This window comes from Bos indicus x Bos taurus, chromosome 29, assembly GCF_003369695.1.
Source record: "Bos indicus x Bos taurus breed Angus x Brahman F1 hybrid chromosome 29, Bos_hybrid_MaternalHap_v2.0, whole genome shotgun sequence".
Taxonomy (NCBI): Eukaryota; Metazoa; Chordata; class Mammalia; order Artiodactyla; family Bovidae; genus Bos; species Bos indicus x Bos taurus.
This window is the reverse complement of record NC_040104.1, coordinates 26,463,211-26,476,031: the sequence shown is the minus strand read 5'-3', so window position 1 is coordinate 26,476,031 and position 12,821 is coordinate 26,463,211. Positions and strand designations below refer to the sequence as shown.

The 12,821-nt window shown below is 41.8% G+C and overlaps 1 pseudogene; it reads right to left on the bottom strand.

The window, feature by feature from the left end:
* LOC113886060 overlaps nucleotides 1-12,821 on the bottom strand; it is a 56,387-nt pseudogene that overhangs the window by 14,731 nt on the left and 28,835 nt on the right.

Below are 12,821 nucleotides of genomic sequence, written 5' to 3'. Positions count from 1 at the left end.
CCAATGCATGAAAGTGAAAAGGGAAAGTGAAGTCGCTCAGTCGTGGCCGACCCTCACGACCCCATGGACTGCAGCCTTCCAGGCTCCTCCGTCCATGGGATTCTCCAGGCAAGAGTACTGGAGTGGGATGCCATTGCCTTCTCCGCTCCTATGGCCTAAAGAGCCCTAATAATATGGTTTCACCTTCCTCTCCAGCCTCACCTCTACTGCCTTCCCACCGTCACATGCTGTAGCCGAAACAGCCTTCCGTTTGTAAGAAAGAATTCTAGGGCAAAGGTCAAGGTCAAGTGGAGATACCAGGCAAACAATTAGATGGAGAATCTAGACTTTAGGGCACATCTGAACCGGCTCTATAACCTGGGATTCTAGTAGAAAGTCACAAGACTAGGTGAGATCACCAAGGAAGAGGGCTTAGAAAGAGGAGGACCAAAGACTGGGCAGTCGAGCATTCTCAACATTTAAAGGTCAGGGAGATGGAAAGAAACCTGCAAAGGAGACCAGGAAGCAGCAGCCAGCGGTTGTAGGAGAAAAAAACAGGAGGTTTGGGACCCTTGGAACCACTCTGAGAAGTCTGTTAAAAATACAGACTTTCAGAACTATCCACTGGACTTTTCAGTACGAAGATGAACACTGAGCATTCCTAGTCCTGATATAATCAGAGACACCTGGGAAACACTGTTCTGGAGCTTAACACAATCAGAAGAATCACTTGCCTGGGGCCCTTTGTAAACACATACTCTGCAGGGACCTCACCCCCAAATACACAGAAACTGAACCCCCAAGGGACTTCGAATTTGGAAGTTCATCTTCCAAACTAATTATTTCTTTTTGGGACTTGTTCTTAAAGAGTTTTGCTTTTGAACCAACGAATCAGCAGTTTTCTCTTCATTGACAAAGGCTGATATACCATTTCCATCATCTCTTCAACTGGAGGCATTTACTAAAACCATATGGAGTTGATTTTAGCACATGCTAGGGTCTCAGCAAAGAGTCTTGGCTTTGAACTAGAATTAAAACTACCTAACATAAAAAGGAGGGGGGGGGGGCGGGAATTCCCAAGTCTGGACACAATAGTCAAACTACAAGTTACAGCACTCCACCCAAACTTCCTAGCTAACTTAGCTTCCAAAGCTCTCAGAGTCATCTTCTCTGAGTCTCAGGAACCACATTTTCCTTTCCCAAGTGTTCTAATGGTGGCCATGTCAAGACGGCCCTTACAGGGCCTCTCTTTCTGGGGTCCTCACAGCTGCTTCCCCCAACCCAACCTGCTCCATCAGGCTTTTTCTAGTTCTATGTTTAGAGGCTCTTCCTAAATTTCCTTACTTTGAATGTTAAAACCTCTCCCTCCCGTCCATCGGATCAAAATGGGAAACTTTTTGCCCTCTTTGACAGAAATCATTCCTTGTTGGCCACCTGATGGGTACTTGGGGTTAATTAGAAAATCCCCATCAAGAGTTCAGAGGCCAATATCAGCTGTCAAAATCCCACATTCCCCTCTCGCCCCTCTTTCAAGTGCAAAACAACCTGTGTCTGAAGATGTGCGGGAGATAAAAGGGCACACACAGCAGCGCTGGGGGCTTTGACTCGGCCCCATTCATGGCCCCACCACCATGAATACTGCAAAATCTCAAATGAAAGTTTTAATCTCCCCACTGCATTCAGCCTAAAGAGAAAAGGGCTTCCTTTTAACAATTTCCCCCCTTAAACCTTTTGTGTTGCCATGCTCCTGAAAAAAAGCGGAGATTTCACTCTGACCCGGCGAGGGCTTTACGCCAAAGAAAGCAATGCACCTCGAACTCTTTGTGCTGAAAGAAGAAGGGCTGGCCGGCCCGAAGCCACCGGCGCGAAAGCGGCAACCCACGGTGGGGCGCGCGGGGGGCAGAGGGTGCCCGCGTCTCTGCAGACGTCGGGCTCTGGCCTCGGGCCCCCTGGGCCTACAGGAACGAGTGTGATGCGCTGCGGACCCCACTGCTCCCAACGGTGCGGAGTCTGGGGTGGGGGGTGCGACATGGGGCGGCTGACTTTCCAGCCAGGACACCGGTCTGAAACGCACCCGCACCCGCAGACCAGGGGGCTCAATGTGGACCTTCTTTGTTTTCACAATGCACTCAAAAAGAGAAGGAACTCCAAGTTCAACCCTCTCTAGGCGACCCTTGGGGAGAATCTCGATCGGTGGTGTTCACAATACCCCGGCCGATTGCTAGGACGCAGACCCCGTCCTCTCCCGGAGCCGCGGCGCCAGCACTCTGCAGAAAGCCTTTGCGCCCAGGGCGCTTCCCGCGCGCAGTCCTGCCGCGTCCCGAAAAGGACCTGGAGAAACGCAGAGGAGTGTTTCGATCTTTGCCTGCCTTCACCATTACTCCCTTCGCACGTAATTAATGCTACCGAGGTGCTCGTGACCCAACTCTCAGTTCTTCTAGCATTGAAAAAAAGTCCCAAAATTATGACGTCTCCTCCAAAGGGCTGCTCTAAATGTTTGAAATTAACACCTGATATTAATCCAAAATGTCGGGATTAAAAGCAAGAGGCTCTGTTTCTGAGCCCAGCGCGGTTTTACGAGCGCCTTAATTTGGTGTTGCTTGATTCTGACAGCCCAGTGAATGCCACCTCTTTCAAAAGAGTGTTTTCTGTCGAGCGGCCAGAGTTCAAAAGGCCCAGCGCTCAGCTTTCAGCGCGAACTGAGTGCAGGGCCGGCTCGGAGCGGTTCTAAAGCAGCCCCTGCCGGTCGGTCCTCCTTACATCTGTAAAGTGACGAACGCGCCCCTTCCCTCAAGGGTTCTGCCTCCTCCTGTTTGACAGTTTGCTTCGCTAGCCTTTTCATCACTTCTGAACGTGATTTTTATTGAGGGTCATAGCCTGGTAGGTATGTTGTCACTGCCCAAGGCAAAATTGCTTTGATAGTTTTCCTTTTTAAAATCTGTTTGTAAGGGGTCTCCCCTTTCCCTCTCTGGCCAGTTCTTTTTGGCGTGTGCGACTTGGAATGGGTGTTGTCTTCGGGACAGCGTGGGGCGGGGGCGATTTTCAAAAGATGTCTCAAATTCAGACGTTTAAAGAAACAGCGGTGAGAGGGCGGTAGCGTGGAGGTGAACAAAAGGCCAAATAGCATTTAAAATTATTACATTTATCTGTGCTGAATGACATGTATTTTAGAAATAAAAAGCATATATAAAGACTTTAAAATCCCTTCCTTTACATTTGCCACTTGCTGAATAAAAGCTTGTCGAAAACGTGCCTTTGATCATTTTTAAGCTGTGAAATTCTGGCCAACCTCTTAAACCAAACACAAGCGCACACACATAACACACTTCCAAAATGAGAGCAGGAATAAATTGATAATGCTGATCAACTTTTCTGCATCTCCGCTCTAGCTTCGAGCTCAACAATGAGCCCCAAATGGACACACAGGTTCTAATTAGAGTGTTTCTGAATTCCTTTCCAGTTCTAATGATCCATAAATAATATTTCACAGTTTGTGAGTAGTTCAAGGGAAAGTACATCTTTTTTAAAAATCATAATTATCTAGATAATTAGACTAATGCAATAAAATGTAAGTACTGATTTTAGCACTAATAAATACACTTACAGAAAATTTTCATTTTATGTAAAATCATACTTCAAATGCATAAATATTGCTACATTTAAAGGAACTCGAGTGCAAATTATTCTGTCAAATGAAAAAGACTTTTCTAATGAGAATAAACACCATCTTATTAATCTATTTATTATATTAATATATCTGATTTTTCTTAAAACCAGATCTCTTAAAAAAAAAAAACAAAGAGTTTCCTTATACAGAAGTATGGCCATATTCATGGTATACTTAGATTAACAATCCTCCAGAAACAAATAGAAATGAAAGGTTTGTAAGGACACTTAACATCTTTTCTCATTAGGGAAATGACAGGAATTCTCCAGAAACAAATAGAAATGAAAATTTTGTAAGGACACTTAACATCTTTTCTCATTAGGGAAATGACAGGAGATAAAAAAAACTTAGAGATATCTGTTTGAGCAATGAAAAAAAAGTTATTCAGAGCAGATGAAACTGTTTTTAACTCCTCTACTAAATATAGGTGTTCCAAATTTACATCTTTATGAAAGGAATATAAGATAATCCAATATAAATACTCTACATTTTAACTGAATTATGAATAATGCATCTTTTACATAAGTTGATTTAATGTGGCTCTTTGAGGAAAAGTTTTCATTTGATAAAATTTTGTTACTTGCTTCAGAAGTTTCAGGGAAGGAGAAATTGAAAAAAAGTTAATGCAATTACTAATGAATCTTAGTTAAGCCAAGATAGAGGAACAAAGTCATTGGATATGAGGATATGGGAGTTTTTAATCTTCTGAGGATATCTGAGTTTTTAATCTTCTAATGCTAAAATCTCCTTCAGAACTCAGTATTTGGAAAATCAGGGAGTTTTGCTACCAACTGCAATAAGATTTTTCGCCTAAACATTTTCCCTGCTTGTCTTAAGGTTAAGGGACAACCTAGTTTAAACCACCTGCTGTGCTACGCACCTAGTCCAATTCGACAAGTCTTTTGCCTTTGTGGCAATAACGACCCACATGAATCACTACTCTCAGACTAACCGAATCTGAAAACCCCGGTCAGAGTGGTCTTTTCATGCTCACAAAGTCAGCAGGCAACTTGCCTCTCATAAAGCTTAAAATCTATCAAGCACATGCAGAATAATTCACATCACTGCCCCTGAAACCCTTTGAAGCAAATAAACAGAAAAGAAAAAGATTAAGATTTGATCTCAATTTAAACATGTTAACAGTAACGCTATATTATTCCAGATTTTACCCAGCTGTTTTGGATCTTTAGAGAATGTGAACAAGAGAGCAAACCTGTTTCAAGGATTAGAGAATATAAAGGTTCAAAAGGAGGCGAACCCTTTTCGGAACTATACATCTCCTGCCTTGGTTTCTTGCTTGGCAGAGTTTTAGAATTCAATGCCATTGGGTTCTTTCTCATTTTTTTTTTTTCTCTGCAATCTGGCTTTCTTATAATTACTTCCCCAAACAGATCTCTTCCACTCTTTAAAACTATAAACATTATAGATCTCATAGGGTGAGCTCAAATCATTTGCCTCATAGGGCACTGGGTTTATATCTAAAGTCATTCGTAATCATCTATGTCAAATTCAGTGAGAGAGGACTTATTTAGTTTTACTCTTTTTTTTTTTTTAAGGAAGACATGAGCAAGCCAGAAAGAGACTAAATATGACCACATTTAGAGTTAAGTTGCAACCACTTATCAAATAATCACTTCCTTTAAAAGAATGAATCTGCTAAGTTTTTCCAGAACTGTAGAAGGAAGACATTTTCACAGACAAGAAAGACAAATGTTTACTAGAAGCTGATTCTGCCAATTAAGTTCAAATGGAAAGCTAGAGAGAAATTTTAAGTGTAACAGCAGAAAAAGAAGTCTGAAAAAGAATGAATCAAAGGGAACTATTTGTATGTAGCATCAGTCATTGTAATTTTGCTGATGAGAAGGCAGTTTGTCATTACAATTGGGTTAACCAAGTTCCACAGAAGATGCTGCCGGAGCTATAGGGATGAAGTGCCTGGAAAGATACATTTCATTTGTCCTGGGGACAGAGACAGAGGGTTTGAGGGTGGACGTATAGGAAAATATTCACTGAACAGTATTATTACACAGGTAATCATCACGAGAACTCTTACCAGTCCCCACTTTTACAGATGAGTAAAATGAGTTTAGAAATTTTAAGTTTCCTGCACAAGGAAGACAGTAACTACCTGATGGTCTGAATTCTGCTTCAAGCTTATTCTTTCTAAAATAGCTTGGTTCTCTACTCAAGAGCAGGAAGGCACATTTTAAATTGTCATGGAAAGCAGTAAATATAGGATAGTAGGTATTAAGGCTTCTCTTTTTCCTATTTTCTGTTCTTGCGTCATTCATTTCACCAAGTTAATAAATATTCACTAAGCATCTTTTACTATCCACCACTCCCAAAAGATACTTGAAAGAAAAAGTGAAAGTTGAGTCACTCAGTTGTGTCCGGCTTTTTGTGACCCCATGGATTGTAGACTACCATACCAGGCTCCTCCGTCCACGGGATTTTCCAGGCAAGAGTACTGGAGCAGGTTGCCATTTCCTTCTCCAGAGGATCTTCCCGACCCAGGGATCAAACCCGGGTTTCCTACATTATAGGCAGACACTTTACTGTCTGAGCCACCAGGGAAGTCTTGCAAGAGATACTTGGTACAGGTTAAATGCCTCGCCTAAGGTTTCACAGAACCCAGGCAATCAGATTAGAGGTCATGCTCTTCATTAAGTGTCATTCTCTGATGCCTCTGCTACAGTCTTGCAAAGTAGGTGATCTGGCCAAAAGGAGGAAAGAACGCTGCATAAAGGTGATCTGACAAGATGATGTGTGCCTCTAAATTCAGTGGGAAATATGGCATCTGGGGAAGATTCTAGAGTAGCAAAAATAGATCATTGACCCAATGGGATGACAACAAGAAAATAGCCAAGAAAATAGAACAATTTTCGATAAAGCAAAACAGTAACATCAGTACTTTTCTATTAGATTAAGTGCAAAACCACAATAGATACAAAGGAATAAATAGCATTTATTATTCATGTAGGAAATTTAGAAAAATTGTAAAATAGAAAATAAAAATTATCCATAGTCTTGTCACTCAGAAACCATCACTACTTTCTCCTTTTTTTTGTTAATATACATTTATGTCTACATGTATAATATACATGTATAGGCACATTTTTAATAGAATACATATCTTATATATAATTTTCATGCTGGCTTTTTGATTGTTTATTATATTGGATACATTTTCCCATGCCTTCAAAAAGTCTGAAAACATTCTTGTTAATTTTATATGTCAAACTTTATTAAACCAATTCCCTATGTTAGGCATCTAATAATTCTACTATTTGCTACTAGAGGTAGCTCCCCATTGTACAAATAATTTGTATTTTTGTGAACATCTCTGATGATTTCATCAAGATTAAACAACACTTTTCATGTTCTTTTTTATTGCCATTGTGTCTTCCAAAATGGTTGTATTTATTTACCACCCCCCCCAAGATGCAAAATGATATTTTCACTGCTGGGAAAGAATATTTTCCAAAAAAAAATTCTACCAACTAAATGGAAAGGGGAAAGCATGCTATTATTTGAAATTCCTTCATTATTAACTTGAATATTTTAACATGCTTCTTGATATTTTTGTTGTTTATGGAGTATCTTTAATGCTCTTTCACTTTTTCCTATTGGTATGCTTGACTTGTTGATTTTAAAGAGCTCTTTACATATTAAAAATATTGAGTAACTACATAATACTAAATTTGGACCTGTTTTTCAAGGTCCCAGACCAATTTCTGCATCTTTCATTATGCCCTTCCTGACTCCTTCAACCCTCACTCAAGTCTCCTGCTTCCAAAATCCTAATACAATATTCAGTACTGAATTATATACTGTTTGCTGTCCTTTAGAGTTTCTCCTTTCATCCTCCATAATACCTTTCCAGAGAAGACTCTGTGCCTTTTACCAACTACAAAGAACCAACTTGACATCTCTGAATTCTCAGTGTCGTTAATCATGACATAGTTGTAATTATCCTCATTTAGCATGTGATGGACCTGGGGTTCAGCCCAGATTTACCAACTGCTACATGGTTATCCTAAGTCCCCAATCAGGCTTTCTCACTCCTATAGCTTCTACCAGTTCTCATGTTATCATGTTTACATGAAGATACTCTTACGTTAGCATTTTTTCTTAGTCTATTTTAAATGTATGGGGCTTCCCTGATGGCTCAGTGGTAAAGAATCTGCCTGCCAATGCAGGAAACATGGGTTCAATCCCTGGTCCAGGAAGATCCTACACACCTCAGAGCAGCTAATCCCGTGTGCTGCAATTATTGAGCCTGTACTTTGGAACCCGGGAACTGCAACAACTGAGCCCACGTGCTTCAATTACTGAAGCCCATGTGTCCTTGCTCCGCAACAAGAGAAGCCACCGCAATGAGAAGCCTGCATACTGCAACCACAGAGCAGTAACCACTCGCCACAACCAGAGAAAAGCCTGTGTAGCAACGAAGGTTCAGTACAGCCTAAAATACATAAATAAATAAAATTATAAAAAATAGAAATAAATGCATAAAACACAATTCAAAGAGCTCACAAAGAAGACTAGTTGGTAAGAAATAGAACCAAGTCTGATATTTCAGATTGTTGGTATAGAAAAATGAATTCTTTTATTTTTTCTGGTCATAATTTCTTTAATAATTCTTTGCCTTTAGAACAAAGAACATCAAATTTCCTCAAAACTTGAGTTTATGGGTTTTTTATGTATAAAGGATTTACATGAGTCACCCTCAAATCACAGCAATGATAACAGAAATGAAATCAAACAGCCTATGGCTTTCAATATTGTCTTCCTCTCAAATCTCACTCCAGAAGTCAAATCCTTACAAACCATTTGGATGCTCCAAATGAATAGCTTTATCTTTCTTTTTATTAGAATGGGAATTTACCCAGTACTCACCCACAAAAAGCTTTTGTTTAAAAATCACTCTTGTTGAAATGGAGAGGACCCCAGGGATGGCGAATCCAATGGAGAAGAATCTGAAAAATAACTTATTTGGGGTGTGTATGTATGTATACACATACATATGAACAGAGACAGAGAGATGCATACTTGTTTATCCACAATGTGCTACTTTTTGTACAATCCAATATGACTTAGCTAGAGGCTGGGATAAATAAGAGAGGATAAATAAGGAGGAAGAAAAGGTCATATGAGAAGGTGAAACTCACAGCTTCTCTTTGGAATTGGGCAGGTATGTGTTTTAGAAAGACCTTCAAGGTTCTTCTGGAGAAACGTCTGATTTGAACAGATTAACGTGGCTGGATTTCCAGGCCTTCTAAAATGGTCTTTCATTTCCATGTGAATATTGGAAAATGCCCTTCTTGGGAGAGGGGGCCGGGGGATCAGACCTCTTTGCCTCCATCTCTGCTAATTTACATGCTCCCCAATGGAGGTCATATCGATACGAGACCCAACCACTGTCAGCTTTGCGGGTCCCTTAACCTGAGAACCTTGAAGTCCATTGAGAGCTATTCATACTTGGCAGATTGATTTCTTCAGTCATTTTGTCATAGTAACTGACAATTCACTGCCATCCAAGTGTATCTGGGAGCACAATGCCCACATAAATATTGTTGGCAATTCTCAGCATATCCCTTTGTGGAAATGGTGGGTTAATTTACTTCTGCCGCTCGACTTTCTATAGCTATGTGGCAGAAGATCATTTCCTCTGCAACCATACAGCCAACAGGACCAGTAGGGCCTGTTTCAGAGCAACAGAGAGTTCAGAACTCCTCATTAATGCATAATGAAATGAATCAAAACTTCAAATAGAAGTTAATCTGAGGGGGAGACAAGGGGTCCACAGGAACATAAAAACCTTGATGAGAATCAGGAGCAGCTCAAGTCTCAAGCTATTCTAGAGAGTTTAGGATGTGGAAATAATAGCTTATATGATCAGGAAAATGTTTCTACTTTAAAAAAATAATCATGTGAGGGACAAAGGACATTGACCCTTACTCACACCAGCTAATCTGAAAGGTGTGTTCTGAGCTGTGCTGATTCTCAGAGCAGGTGAGGGACTTCCTGGGAGCAGTTCAGAAAGCTCTGGGTGACCTTAGTCTATAGAGGACTTTCTTGTTGTTTCTCGAATTGTTTATCCAACCATCCCCGAATGGTGAGGCAGCCAAGCTGTGGCATGACAGAAAGAATAGGTAGTAGACATTCCTGGATTTGATACCTAGCTCCACTACTTAGCCATGATACCCTAAGTCCCTTCATCTTCCTAAACTCAGTTTCACCATCTGTGAAATGGGATTGTAAAGGCACTGACTTTATGCAGTGGTCATAAGGATTAAATAAGATCATTTATTCATCAAGTAAGTCTTTTCTAAGTACCTTCTCTGCGATAGGCACAGCATTTAGGACTGGGAAATGAAAATATTTGGAGGTGGAAGTCTCTTTGATTTTAGTGCGTCCAGTTAGAAAGGAAAATAAAATTGCTTCATTGTAAGACTTGACTCTGAGTTGGCTTGGAAGCTTCAGGGAAGGCTTCTGAGAGAAAACAGCACTTGCGATTTGAAGAAGGAGAAGTTGTCAGCAGAAGACAGTCTGGGATAGGGAAGGCCGGAGGGGTGGGTGATAGCAGTCTTGTTGCTGCTGGAGTGTGATGGGCAAGGAGCCTGCAGCAGAAGACAAGGCTGAGTGGGGAAAAGACTGAGTCAGAAGGAGCTGTGTGCCCACTACAAAGGAGTTTAGATTTCAACCTGTCATCACCAGGAGCCTTTGAAACATGCCTGCCTCACCGAGCATTTGCTAGGTGCCATGTGTTCTGCTTAATCACTGTGATGCTTCTTTTCTGGTCGAACTAATCAAAGCTGATGTCACGGTGGAGTTGACTTTCCACCGAGTTCATAGTGATGCAGGATAGTGAGCCAGAGTTCATGTATGGGTGTTCGGGAGGGAGGGAGGGAGGGAGGCAGTAAACCTTTCGAAGAATTCTACTCATACCTGGAAGTCAAGAGGCGTGGATACATCTCCAATTGGTTTCTTTATCTCTCTGAACCTTTCTCTGTCTCTCCAGTGTACATGTGTAAGTAACATTTGCCCAGCCTCAATGGAGAAGTTTTATGGCATGAGGGATGCCTAGCACCTTGCAAAATTAAGTACTATCTGAGGCTATATCTAAGACTGTAATATTCACTGAAAGGACTGATGCTGAAGCCCCAACATATTGGCCACCTGATGCAAAGAGCTGACTCATTGGGAAAGACCCTGATCCTGGGAAAGACTGAAGGCAGGAGGAGATGGGGATGACAGAGGATGAGATGGTTGGATGGCATCACCAACTCAATGGTGGATGGCATCACCAATTCATTGGACATGAGTTTGAGCAAACTCTGAGAGTTAGTGAAGGACAGGGAAGCCTGGTGTGCTGTAGTCCATGGGGTCGCAAAGAGTCAGATACGACTGAGCAACTGAACAACAAGGCTATAATCTGCTGCAATTTTCTCCTTCCTCTCGCTGAAGTGTGTGACTAGGACACTTGAATATTTGAAGGAGCCTAAGCCCCAAGAGAAGGGAGCCCCAAGCCTCCCAAGCCAACTTAAAAAGGAGGTGGGATTTCCCAGAAAGTTGGTACCACCCTCTACTTCTGAGGCCAATGTAAGGACAGTCAGGACATTGAGAGTACTAGGAAGACGAATCCTAGAAATGCATATACTAGAGCTTTACCAGTTACCAGCTGTGTGATCCTGAGGAAGTCACGGAACCCCTGCGAGCTTCTGCTCCCTCATCTTGAAAATGGGAATAAGCGATGATACCCACCCTGCTCACTGAATAGCGCAGCACAGTCTGTGATGACACGTGCTCTGGTCATCTATGGCTGCCTAACCATTACTCCAAAGCAGAGTGGCTTCAATCCATCACATTCACCTAGCTCACAAATCTGCTAGTCTCTGCTCCATTTGCTATATCAGCTGGGGCGGCTCAGTGGCTGGAGCTGGAATCTCAGAGGGTTCATGCACTCACACATCTGAAGGTCAGTGCTGACTCTTGATGACCTCAGGGCTTCCTCACAGCATGGTGGCAGTGTAAAGTGTAAGTGTCTGATTAGGCAGGACACCGAGCTAGAAGTCACACACACACATCTGTCATTTTCCCTCAGTCACAGCCATCATAGTCCCACTGGGATTCAAAAAGAGGGAACACAGACCTCTCACCTCTCCACAGGAATGACTGTGACCTTGTGAGATGATGATGTGGAATGGGATAGACATATTGGTAGGGCCATCTTTGGAAAATATAATCTGCCACTTGATGTGGAAAAAAGAGCTTCACGAAGTATAAAGCATCATATGAATGGTGTTGCTGAATAAGTGAATTGAGTTGGCTGAGCAAACTCTGGAAGACAGTGAAGGACAGGGGAGCCTGGTGTGCTGCAGTCCATGGGTTGCAAAGAGCTGGACGAGACTTAGCAAGAACAACAACAACAACAAACACTCAAGGTTTTCCACTTAAGTGCAGTTCACACAGCTAAGTACTATTATTTTAAAAGTCTTTGTTCTATATCTATTGATGTCTATTACATCCAGGCACCATTCAAGATGTTTTCAAGCCCAAGATCTCATTTCACCTATATAACAAGCATAAGAGATAGAATTTATGATTCCTATTATAGAGTAAACTGAGGTTCAGGGCATTAAGTGATAGCTTCTATTCATTCACTCCATAAATGTGTATTAAACATCTACCTTCTGTCAGACAATATGCTCAAAGGGGAGCAATAGTAAACTAACCAGCCCTGATCTCTGCCTTATCTAGTGGAGACAAAAAATAAAAGCCAGATAATCTTGAAAGAAATTGATTACTATTGTGACCAACACTGTAGTAGGAAGATTCCCTGTGGATGTCGGGGAAGCTTCCCTAGGGAAGTGACATTTTAAATGGTACTTGAGGAAGAGTAGGAATGAGATAGGGGTAGGGGTGTACAGGAGAGTGTTCCCAGCAGAGGGCGAAGCCTGTGCAAAGGTCCTGTGGGTGGAGGGAGAGGGGCACAGCTGGAGCATAGAGAGTGAGGACCTTGCTTTGAGATGCAGCTAGAGGGACTGACAAGCCAAAAAAAACTAGCAAAAAGCTTGCAGAGCCTTGCCCAATCGTAAGCCAGAAGCTGCAGAGTCAGGACTTAATTTAGGGCTTCTAAGCACCCCCTGAGGGTTATTTCAATCCAGGACAG